The sequence below is a fragment of the Dendropsophus ebraccatus genome, chromosome 1 (assembly GCF_027789765.1).
Source record: "Dendropsophus ebraccatus isolate aDenEbr1 chromosome 1, aDenEbr1.pat, whole genome shotgun sequence".
NCBI classification, from domain to species: domain Eukaryota; kingdom Metazoa; phylum Chordata; class Amphibia; order Anura; family Hylidae; genus Dendropsophus; species Dendropsophus ebraccatus.
The window spans coordinates 15,567,761-15,580,175 of record NC_091454.1 but is presented as its reverse complement, the minus strand read 5'-3'; the positions used below and the strand labels follow the sequence as shown (position 1 = coordinate 15,580,175).

The window sequence follows — 12,415 nt, the reverse complement described above, 5'->3', positions numbered from 1 at the left end:
CTTTCCTTGCCCTGTTGAAGGGTCTTCCAAGATTTGGCACCTTGGCTAAAAGCATCATGGCACCGAATTGATACTGTTTAAAGGCCTATACCTTGAGGCAGCTTCCATTTTGGGGCTATTTGGGCCACTGGTATATGGAATGGTGGCCTTGTCGCCGCCACCTGTTGCTAGGCAACATTCAAACCGCCTAGTTGACAGTTTATGAATCCTGTTGGAGAAAGCAACCAGTTAGGCTAGGTTCACACTGCGTTTTCAGCATCCGTTTAACGGATCCGTTTTTTTAACGTCCAGAAAAATAGGGTCAGCAATGATTTTTGGTCCGCCAAAAAAAAACGGATCCGTTTTTTTTATAATGGAAGTCAATGGAAAAACGGATGCACACAAATGAATCCGTTTTTTGCAATCCGTTTTTCATGCGTTTTTTGCAAAAAACGGATGCGTTAAACGGATGCTGAAAACGCAGTGTGAACCTAGCCTTACAGGACAAATCTCATTTCAGATTCCACTTTTCTAAAATGAAAGCCGCTCAGTGATTGGTTGCTGCGGGCAACAAACGGTCACAGTACAGCTGCGTCATGATGGGTTGCTATGGGCAACAATGACTTGTTATCGTTGTTGATGGTTATAAAAACGGGTCAGATTTTAAAAATCTGCTCTGGTTTCCAGAATTTTCTCACAGTCCTACACTTGCTTTGTAGGTGTTTTCCCCTCATATTTCCTGTGATCTCTGCGTCCTTCCTCCCGTGCCCTGTAAAAAAAAAAAAAAATAATTTTTTTTACATAATTGACTTTTTTGATCTGTTCGCCGCCATGCCAGGACTTGTCACCCAGAACAATGGGCTATTTCATGTCCTCTTAAGCTGGATTTAAGGTGTCGCGCCAATGGAGGGGACTACATATATTTTTATATGTGTATATGTGTGTGTATATATGTGTGTGTGTGTATATATATATATATAATATATATCCCTGTAGAGGTGAATGACACGGGTGTGTACACTTTTTTTTCCGTATCACCCTCTGACTGTAAACCTTGCTCTGCGTTTGGCGATCAGGCAGTGTTTTTCCTAAAACATTCCCTGTATGAAGTTGTCAGCGGCTCCATAGTCCTGGGCTCAGCGCTTCCTTGTCTCCACCGTACAGGACAAAGGTCCCTATTGTGGTGACATATTTATAGCTGCGGTGCTGACGGATCTTACGCCATTTTTTTTTTATTTTTTTTATTTTTTTACTGCTCTCGTAATCAAAGAACAATGTAAACAGTGAGGACATTACCCTGGAGGACAATAGATTGCAAGCTCTGTGGCCTACAGGTAGAAGATGCCGGAAAAGCAAAGTCAGCATAGGTGAGCGATTAGATAGGAGATAGATAGAGGTACCCGAGGATCGGGGTGGCACTGTTTTTTGGATTTTTGTTTTATTAAGCCTAGAAATCCCTTCAGAGCAGCAATCCTATAGGGGCAAACCTATTCTTTATGTATAAAAATGAAAAGGGACTCCCGACCCATGTCTATTATCCAGTTTATACATACAGGGGGAGAATTATCAAACATGGTGTAAAGTGAAACAGGCCCAGTTGCCCCTAGCAACCCATCAGATTCCACCTTTCATTTTCCAAAGAGTCTGTGAGGAATGAAAGGTGGAATCTGATTGGTTGCTAGGGGCAACTGGGCCTGTTTCACTTTACACCATGTTTGATAAATGTCACCCTCACTGTCTGTATGTATGTATGTATACACACACACGTGGATTAAGTTTTAGTGGCTCTGGCTAATAGAGATGGGGTCTGAGGTCCTATTCATTCTTATAGATAGAGAATGGGGTTGTCCCTATAGGATTGCTGTTCTAAAGGGATTTAAAGGAAACCTATCACCATCATGTTTTAGAGGAGGAAGAACTGAGCAGATTGATATATGTCTTTAAGGAAAAGATTCAGTACAACTTGTAATTTACTTGTTGAAATCTCTGATGTTTCCATGCTAAAGAGTCCTGCCATTGAGTGACCCCGCCCACTGGACTCCTTACCACAAAATGATCAGGGATTTCAATCAACATATTACAAGTTATACTATGTATTTTCCTATAAAGATATATATCAATCTGCCCAGTTGTTCCTGCTCTATAACATGATGGTGATAAATTAGATCTCATTCTCTTGGTGATAGGTTCCCTTTAAATCCCCACACCAAGACAATGCTATCTAATCTATTGCCATAATGTTATAGAGCAGAAGGAGCTGAGCAGATTGAGAGATATATATTATATATTCTATATAGGAAAAGATTCAGTATAACATGTAACATGTTGATTGAAATCCCTGGTCATTCTGTGGTAAGGAGTCCAGTGGGTGGGGTCACTCAATGGGCTGGACTCTTTTTAGCATGGAAACAGCAGAGATTTCAACTAGTAAATTACAAGTTATACTGAATATTTTACCATAAAGATATATGTCAATCTTCTCAGCTTCGCCTGCTCTATAACATGACGCCGATAGCTTAGGTAGCATTTTCACCGTGACAGGTTCCCTTTCACATACATCCAAAAAAAACAGCGCCACCCGATCCTTGGGTCATGTTTGGTATTACAACTCTGCTCCATTTACTGACCTGTAATACCATACACAAACAGAAGAAGAGAGGGGTGCCATCTCTTTATTCACATTCATCTGACACAGTGCTCTCTGCCGCCACCTCTGTCCATGTCAGGAACTGTCCAGAGCAGCAGCAAATCTCCCATAGGAAACCTCCCCTGCTCTGCTATCATACATGGCATATGTGGAAGGTTACGGAAATCCTTTTGATGTATAGACGTAGATGCGTTATTTGGAGGGGGTTTGATTTAACCCTTTAAGCCAGGTTGGGATTTACCTTGCCGTGTGACTGCTGTACCTGTGTGGGGGGGAGGGGGGCGCTGCTGGCTCTGCTGCAATATGTAAACAGGTCCCAGCACTGGCAGCAATGAGGAGGAGGGTGCGGGATCCCTGCTGCAGTGTGCAGGAATGACCTTACCCTGAGCTGCAAGGATTTACGCTGCACACAGGAAATGATGAAACCTTCTGGCTGAGGATTGTGCGGATGGGAAAAGGTCACAGCAGCTGTGCAGGAATAGTGCAGGTGCCTGCCGGCTGAATGCCAACAATGCAGCCAGAGCCCCGCGCTGCCGCCATCACCACCACCACCACCAGCCGCCTGTAAGTACCCGGAGCCTGAATGTCACACGCTGCTGCCGCCGCCATCTGCTGCCCTGCTATCTGTATCACCATCCGTACAGGTGAGGCGTACCGAGGAGACCCCCTCTAAGCTGGCGGTGTATGAAAGGGGGGCTGGGGGGAGGCTTAAGCCATTATCTCCGTGTCTTAAGACCAGATGCAGGAGAAGCAGCCTTTTTGTTAACTGAATGAAGAGATGTAGCAGAGCTGGTCTGGCTGTAGAGTACAGCGCATATAGGGTGGCTTATTGGGCTTGGGATGGAAGCGTAACAGGGGAGTGACAAATCCGGCACTGCTGTGTGTGTGTGTGTGTGTGTGTGTGTGTGTGTGTAATAAATATATATATGTGTGGAGAGCGGTAGATATATCTACATATATAATGAGAAAGATGCCTAAATGTAGGTAGGCATGCATATATAAGTACAAGTAGAGCTTTATGCAGATCTGTGTTTATATCTATACATGTATACTTATCTACATTTTGTTAGAATACGAAAAATAATATATATTACACATGCATATGCATACACACACACACGCACACACCCCTGTATATACACACATACATAAATGCATGCATGCATACATACACACACTTGGATATACATACATACCCTTGTATACACACACATGCATACATACCCGCGTGCCCCCCCCCCCCACACACACACACCTGTGTGTGTGTGTGTGTAAATATATATATATATTATACACACACACACACACTTGTCTATATATACATACATACACACACACACACACACACACACTGACACACATACATACACGCATACATGCGCACACACACACACCTACCTGTGTGTGTGTATATATTAACCCATTAGTATTGCATTAAATTCAGTTCTACTACATGTGTATAAATACTGTGTATTGCATTCATTTTGGTCGCTGCAATCTATAGTGGGATTAGCTGCCGGCTTATATTGTGTATGGAGTATATAGGGACAGTAACCTTTTGTATGGAATATATCGGGACTGTAACGTGTGTGTATGTATATGTAATATATATATATTAAACATACATATACACAGAGAGACATAGTAGTGTATAAGGACTATAATACGGACTTGGCTAGGGACCATGACCTTCCGTTTCATCCTTCATTCCGGTTCTATGAATAATCCATTGGTTCTGCAAATATATATATATATATATATATATATATATATATATATATATATATATATATATATATAATTATATAATGTGTGTGTGTGTGTGTTAATAATTATTTTTATCTATTCCCACAATGTAAATAGAGGCGTCACATGTCTGGAGGGAGGAGGGGGGATAGATGGAGACTCCTCCCACGCTTCACCTCTCTGCTGAGAATGATGATTAATTCGCGTTGTGCGATCCATCTGGTCTATGTAGGAGGTGTTACTGAATATATTGTGTGTGCGCGCCAGGGATAAAAGAATTGTTCTGTACAGGTATATAGGCCGCCATTGAATGGGGAGGAAGATGATGCCTGGAGGCCTGGACTCTATAGAGCTGTGAAGGTGTCCTGTGGTGTCTGGTAGCAGATCCTGTAAGCTCTTCTGCCCATTGTAGACCCTTACACAGCAGACAGGGGTCAGGTGGTCCCTCTGCTCCACAGATAACCATAAGACATCCCCTTTAAGACAAACTCTTTATCCATAGCCGCCTCTGCACCCGTCCACGGCTCATTGGCTCAGCGTCTGGATCCGGCCGTCTGGACGTGGTGCTTTATTTACGTCTGCGGCAGACAAATAGAATTATTATTATTATGATAGGAAGAGCTTAACATAATGAAAAGGGATTTCTTGAGATCTTCTGTAATTCAGGTTTATTGCTCTGTTTCCCTATGAGACATCAATGTCGATACAAACCGGATAATATGGAATATAATAGCGTCCATTGCTGCCATGTTACCGTGTTACCATGTTACTGAGGAGACCTTAATACTTGCAATGCATCATGGGGGAAAAATATGCAAATTTTTGTATTCTGCATGGACTTGTAATGAAGCGTCATCCATTAGGTGGCAGTAGAGTCAGTTTTCTATAGGAAGCTTTATAATAGGGAGGTATGATGCAAAATCAGGACTCTAAAGGGGGTCCTGACCTATATACCAGCCACATTGGTGTATAGACGGTCTTGCACAGACAGTGTTATTGGTTGACGGCGATGGAAATCTCCCATGAAATCCATAATTGGGCTGTTAGCCGTTTCCCTGGTAAATGACGTCCTGACAGTGAGGTTATTGTTCACCAGCTCTGCGGTGGAGACGCCTGGATGTGGCCACGGCCGTCGCTGCTGCATTGTAAATTCATGGCTGTCATTGTAGCTGATTCTCCATTCATGCGGATTAACCAGTTCCAGGCGTCTGCAGATGTTTTCATCCCCATTCACCTCCTGTGGAGCGGAATAGCTGAACAACCTGCACAGACTCTGTAACTTTCCCTTTTTAAGAGCAACCTTTACCCTACTACTACTATACAAACATGATAATGCTCTGTACATAACAGGTTACCGATCCAGGATTATACTCCAGAGCTGCACTCACTATTCTGCTGGTGGGGTCACTGTGTACATACATTACATTACTTATCCTGTACAGATCGTCGGTGACTACAGTAATACAGGATGTAATTCAGGATCAGTAATGTAATGTATGTACACAGTGACCCCACCAGCAGAATAGTGAGTGCAGCTCTGGAGTATAATACAGGATGTAACTCAGGATCAGTAATGTAATGTATGTACACAGTGACCCCACCAGCAGAATAGTGAGTGCAGCTCTGAAGTATAATACAGGATGTAATTCAGGATCAGTAATGTAATATATGTACACAGTGACCCCACCAGCAGAATAGTGAGTGCAGCTCTGAAGTATAATACAGGATGTAATTCAGGATCAGTAATGTAATATATGTACAGAGTGACCCCACCAGCAGAATAGTGAGTGCAGCTCTGGGATATAATACAGGATAAGTAATGTAATGTATGTACACAGTGACCGCACCAGCAGAATAGTGAGTGCAGCTCTGGCGTATACAGTAATACAGGATGTAACTCTGTGCATACATTACTTATCCTGTACTGATCCTGAGTGACATGCTGTATTATACTCCAGAGCTGCACTCACTGTTCTGCTGGTGAGGTCACTGTGTACATACATTACATTACTGATCCTGAGTTACATCCTGTATTATACTCCAGAGCTGCACTCACTATTCTGCTCTGACTTTCCCCCTGGCAGTGCCGCTCTTCTCCTCGGTCCCTTTGTTGCTATTATTAGGTAATTTGCTGAGACTCTGTGACTTTCTTCTCTCTTCCTTGGAGTAACCCTTGGTTCGTGGCCTCTTCCATCTTATATATTTCTAATAACTTCTGACATTTCGGCTTTAACCCTTTGATGCCTGTGCCTCATAGTAGACCAGTGTGACCTCGTGAGTGTGCCTATACATGGTGAGGACGGGAGGGCTATCCTTCATCCATACTCTGGCCACCAGCCATAGACGCTATATAGCCGGCCTAAGTCATATGGTTGCCTGCAATACACACTGGTCCCAGTATCCGTCCTGAGGGGCAATCTCCCCCTATCCCTGTGCCCCCTCCATGAACCAGAACAGAGAGCAGCAGATCTCATCCTGAAGGACACCACGCGTTTTAGCATTACATAATCTGCCACTCACTCCAATGGCCGCCGCGTAGTGTTAAATTTCCCCTGCAGCGGCCGCTGCAGTGAGGGGGTGGGCGCAGTTGTTAACTCCGTGGGCCGGAGAAGCCGGACCTGCAGCAGATGTCTGATCCATTACACCGCTCTATTGTTTCATCGTCTTGGGGAAGCAATGTCCGGGTAGTAGATGGTTAATATTCCTTCTGTATCTGCTATAGTGGTCGTCTTTAGTTGGTGCCAGAGTCTCTGGTGGCCTACGGTGCTGAGGGGGTTAATGTTTGCCGCCCTGGTGGTTTTATGTTATTGTCTTGCTTTATTACTGAAGAAGTTAATGCTTGCTGTCCTGGTGGGTTGGGGTATTTGTCATCTTCACTTTAGACTACATACTGTGAGGGCTAGTGCAAGCTCCCTGGTGGTCTAGGGGTATTACACCAGTTATTGCTTTCTTCCTTTGACACCTTGAATACGAAATAGGTTGGTACCTGCTTTCCTCATAGTCTATGGTGATTGTCAAGTTAGTTCATACTCTCAGGAGTCTAGGATCCTGGAGGGGTTAATACTTACAGTCCTGGTGGTCTAAGGTGTTCTTCTCTGGTACCGTGTGTAATAAAGGGGTTAGTAGTAGCTGGTATTGGACTATAAATTGGAGTATAAGTTATCGCCTTTATATTGCCATGTTAGTTTAGGTTGTTGATGCATTCTTTCCCTGTTGTTCAATGGGATAAGCCTACTGGCCTGGTGGGCTAGAGTATTGGATGAATTGCTGCCTTTTTACTTTGTACTTGAAAACGCTGATGCCTATGGTCCTTGTGGTTTAGGGTATTTATCAAGTTAGTGTCTTCTCTGTTCACCTAAGGCACTGTGGGGATTAGTGTCAGTTGTCCTGGTGTGCTAGGTGAGTTATTGCCTTCTGCACTAGTAGTCTAGGGTACTTGAGAGGGGAGTGCAAACACCTAGGTGTTGAGTTAATGCATGCTTCCCTAGTCTTCTAGGCTACTGAAAGGGTAAAACCTCCTGTCCTGGTGGTCTAGAGTATTCTATAAGTTATTGCCTCCTGCCCTTGTAGTCTAGAGTGCTTTAGTTGTTAGTGCTAGCTGTCCTGGCAGTATAGAGTATTGGATGAGTTTTTTTTTTTTTTCTTCTCTGGTTTTCTGGGGAAGTGAAGTGGTTAATGCCCACTGTCCTGGTGGTCTAGGGCAATGGACATGTCACCTTTTTTCCCTGGCGGCCTAGTTTACTGGATAGGTTAATATAAACTGTTCCGGTGGTCCTGGGATATTGGATAATGAATATGTCCCTAGTAATCTAGGATATTAGGGGGTTGGGGGGAGGGTAGTTCCCACAGTCCTGGTGGGCTGGGGTCTTACCTCCAATTATTGTACAGGTCAGCATTAGTCTCCCTTGGGAATAAAGTTGGGCTTTTCCCATGATGTATACAGTATATATTTCCCTTCCCTGTATCTTTGATCTTCTAAATTTATTTGCTTCTTGTGAGATTTCCCCTCAGATTATGGCGGCTTGTTCCCGATCGCTGATTTACGTGATCTCGCTGCGTGGACAGATTATTATTAGCTGATCTCGATGTTCTTGGCAGACCTTTCCCGACTTCTCTTCTTTCCATATAAGGAAGATCTGAAGAATTTTTATTTATTTTTTTGCTGTTCTTTACACGGAACTTACATTCCTGTTCTTCGTATTGTACAACCGTCCATATCTGAATAGCGCTTTTTAAAGGGGTTCTCCTCCCTTACTTGTTATAATCTGATCATAAAATATGAAATCTCTGGCGATCACAATCTCTGGTGAAACCTGGCAGTGTTTCATTTCCCTGCAGTGCCCCCGCAGGAGAAACTAGGTATTACACAAATCAATGTATTGCGTGTAATGTAGCATAGGACCCTCTCCACCCTGCGTTCCTTTCCCTCCTTCCAGTCTTATTTGTTGTAATAGTCCATGGCATTGTGGGTGATGGGTGAGTCAGTGCGCCTCTCAGTTGGCATCTCGTACTCTGGGCTATTTATAACCCTCGCTGTACGACAAGACCCCGTCTCTTCCCTCCGCTGTTGCTATGGCTGCTCGCCGGTGGCCTGGGGCGTTCTGCACATGTGTTTGAAAAAAGTAAGAAGACACTGCTGCATTACCTGAATGAGCGGCAGCGGCGGGGAGGTCGACCTTGATCCGAGTGCTGCTTCGCTCCTTATTGTGCGCCCGCAGACGACTTTTCCTTCCATATATTGTGAGAAAACATCGGCTTTCCAGGCAACTCTTTTATGCCCGTGCGCTTGAGCTTATAGCTGGCAGACTTAAAACGCTGTGGCCGCCGGCCCGAGCTGCCGCTGTTCTTTTATTGTACTAGTATTATGTGCTGGATATATAACTAAAAGTCCCAGCATGCCGCACTCTAGAGAGCTATACATTGCTGGCCATTCAGCTTTTACTTCCAGCCAGAAAAGTCCCTGGACCACTGGGTGAAATCTTTACTCGCCCACCTAAATTTTCCCCTCCAAACCTTGTTCGTGGGTTTAGTCAGGGTCCCAGTAGGCACCCCAACCCCTAGTCTCCTGATCTCAATAGTAGAACCCTACTTCTCCTCTCATTATTTTTGGCCAAATCCATGTTCGTCGTCAAAGTAGGTCCCATTGGTCAGATGCCCATCCCCTATTCTTGTGGTTGGACGCCCACCCCTGTTCCCTTGACTGGTTGGAGTCCAAGGTGTCCAGTACCCACCATGGACCTTATGGTTGGTTGGAGTCCCAGTGAGGGGGTTCTTGTAATTGGACCCTTGTTATCATTTGCCAAATCCCACGTTGTGATCAGTGAACACATCTAGTGTCAGACCCCCAACCCCTATTCTCTTCATCAGTGGGGGTCCCAATAGTTGGACCTTACTCCTTGTCCCATGGTCAATGTTGGTCCCTGTGGTTGGATGCCCACCCTTATGTTCATGGTCAATGTGGGTACCATTGGTCATGCCCATCCATGTTGTCATTGTTGGATGCCCACCCCTGTTTCCTTGACTGGTCCAAGGTGTCTAATGTCCACCATTGACCTTACGGTTGGTTGGAGTCCCAGTGGTCTTATGTGATCTGTCGGGAGTTCCAGTAGTTGGACCCTACTCCTCCTCTTGTTATCATTGACCAAATCCATGTTCTTGGGATCAGCAAGGGGGGGATCCAGTGTCAGAACCCAACCCCTATTCTATGCGAGTCCCAATAGCTGTATACCCACCCCTATTGTCGTGGTCAGTGGTAGGTGCCATTGGTCAGATTTCACAGTTGGTGGGGGTGACCACCACGAATCTCATGATTAGTTGGGCTCTCGAATCTTGTATGAGATCAGTGGACCCCCTCGGCTGTTCTTGTGATCAGTAGGCGTCCCTGCCGTTAGACTCCTACCAATCCCATGCATCGTTGGTATAAGAAATCCCTTTTAAGCTACATCTACCTTGAGAATCACCAATTATGATGTCAGTAATTGATTCTTAATCCCCCGTCGTCCCTCGTCTTTCCTTTATCTCCAGGACGTCTTGCTCGAGTATCCTACATTTGACACGCCGGCATTAAGACCCTGACGGTGCTCTCTCCACGCGGAGCATCTGTAGCACTGAAAGGCTTATACATGTTAAAGCCCAGATCAGGTGACTTAAGCCCTCTCAGCGCTGATCTGGAGTCAATAGGATTTAATTAGAGGGGAGGCTACATGAATGGCGGGGGCTATCGAGGCGTCGTGCCCGATATAACACCAGCCGGCAAATGTGGCAGCTTCACACCTTCTTTCTCTCCTCTTTTTGTTATTTTTAGTAATTTGTGGTTGTCGGTAGGTCTACGTTCTTGCTGCTGCTGCCGAGATGTGTTAGTCTTGTATCCGGTCCGCAGGATATCTCACCAGTCTTCGGAGTGGAGGTCCCTGGAGACCCATTATTATTCCTTCCAGAATAAATCTTCGTTCTAGGTTATTGCAATAATTATACGATGGCCTTTAGACATGTTTGCTCTAATAGGTTCTCTGGCCATGCTTGACTCATGCTCGAATATTGCTTTGACCTCTAACTATGAAGGAGTGGCCAACCATCTTACGTGTATGGTGGCCTCCCAGGTCATCTCTGATAGAGATATTGTGTGTTGGCTTGCATACATTGGTTCATTGTCACTATAAATATATTTTTTTAAAGGGGCTCTTTAGGGTTATAAGATATCCTTAAAGGGACTGTCCAGTATATTAAACCTATTTCCCAATTCCTTCTTTGGTATTCCTCCTTTGGAATGTCAACTATATAGAGCTTCTCCCTCTCTCGAAGACCCATCATGTCCATGCATATAACGAGCAACACCTTGATTTCAGTTGGCAGAGTGTAATACCTCTTTTCTCCTGCTGGAGTGCTGTAGGGAAACTGAACACTTGCTGCCTAAATCCACAGATTGCAATTTAAGTATTAAGGAAGGGATTAAGGAATTTAAGTACTGGGACCAAGTTAGTAGATGGACTCTACTAACAAAAAATGGACAACCCCTTTCCAAGCCACATAGTAGATGTTCCAGATGGCTATACCATTGACCATTTTATATGCTGAATATATAGATCTTGCATCTGGTGGTCAACTACCTCAAGGAAATTTCAGGCCCAACTCTACTGGCAATAGCCGTCCCACCTATATAACTTATAACAAAATTATAACAATGATATAGCAGTATGGGGCAAGGGATTGTGTTATAAGGGAAGATGGCAATTGCCAGTAGAGTTGGGCCGGAAGTTTCCTTGAGGTGGTTTACCGCCAGATGCCAGATCCCAATGGTCGTAAAACCAGTTCATAGAAAATATATTGTTTTGTATAAAACTCCCCTCTTAATCTAGAAGACGCTTTAACACTGCGGTAACCCCAATTTTTTTTTTAGTAGATTGCTTTATTCGGGCAGCGATTTCCATCATCATGTAGAGGATTTTCTTCTGACCCAAGATGAATTTTAATACAAAGCTCTGGGATTATACGCCTCTATAGTTCCCGTATTAAAAGGACATTAACCAAGCACGAAAATATATATATATATATATATATATATATATATATATATATATATATATATATATATATATAAAAAGCTTTACGTAAAGACGCTATTAATTCACAGATAAGCTGCGTACATCATGTGTCCAGAAAAGGCTGACTCTTCTCGGAGGGGTCTCCTAATACCATAGAAATGAGTGACTGTCTATGGTTGCTGCTCATTAGCAACATTGGCTTTATTTGCCCTTTAATTCTGACAGCATGGCGAGTGCACAGTGTCAGGCGGCTGTCTAGACAGCTACAGCCATGACACTTTAGGTCAGGAGCGGACTCCTTGCAGGGTGGTATTAAAATGTGACAGCCGGTTCGCCGCAGTCATCGACTTAATGTGACATTTTTGAGCTCTGGGAGGGGGTGCGACATTTCGTTTTTCGAGAATGTAGTCGTACTGGATAAATATTGGTCAGGATGGGTCGGTAGTTCCTTCCTCCTTTTTTTTTTTTTTTTTTCGCTCTTGGGACAGGCTGTCTGAATCTG

General features: G+C 44.1%; 1 protein-coding gene across 5 annotated transcripts in view; it reads left to right on the top strand.

Moving 5' to 3' along the window:
* Positions 1 to 12,415, top strand: part of PACSIN2 (protein kinase C and casein kinase substrate in neurons 2) — a 58,384-nt gene that overhangs the window by 15,483 nt on the left and 30,486 nt on the right. Inside the window, exon 1 of one of the 5 annotated variants that reach the window (XM_069967972.1) lies at positions 3,021 to 3,190. The exons of 3 other annotated variants lie outside the window; for them this stretch is intronic. The gene's annotated coding sequence lies outside the window, so the exon portion shown is untranslated. Of the gene's footprint in view, positions 1 to 3,020; positions 3,271 to 12,415 lie in introns of those variants that run through there. One more of the 5 variants, XM_069967965.1, reaches the window with a different exon arrangement.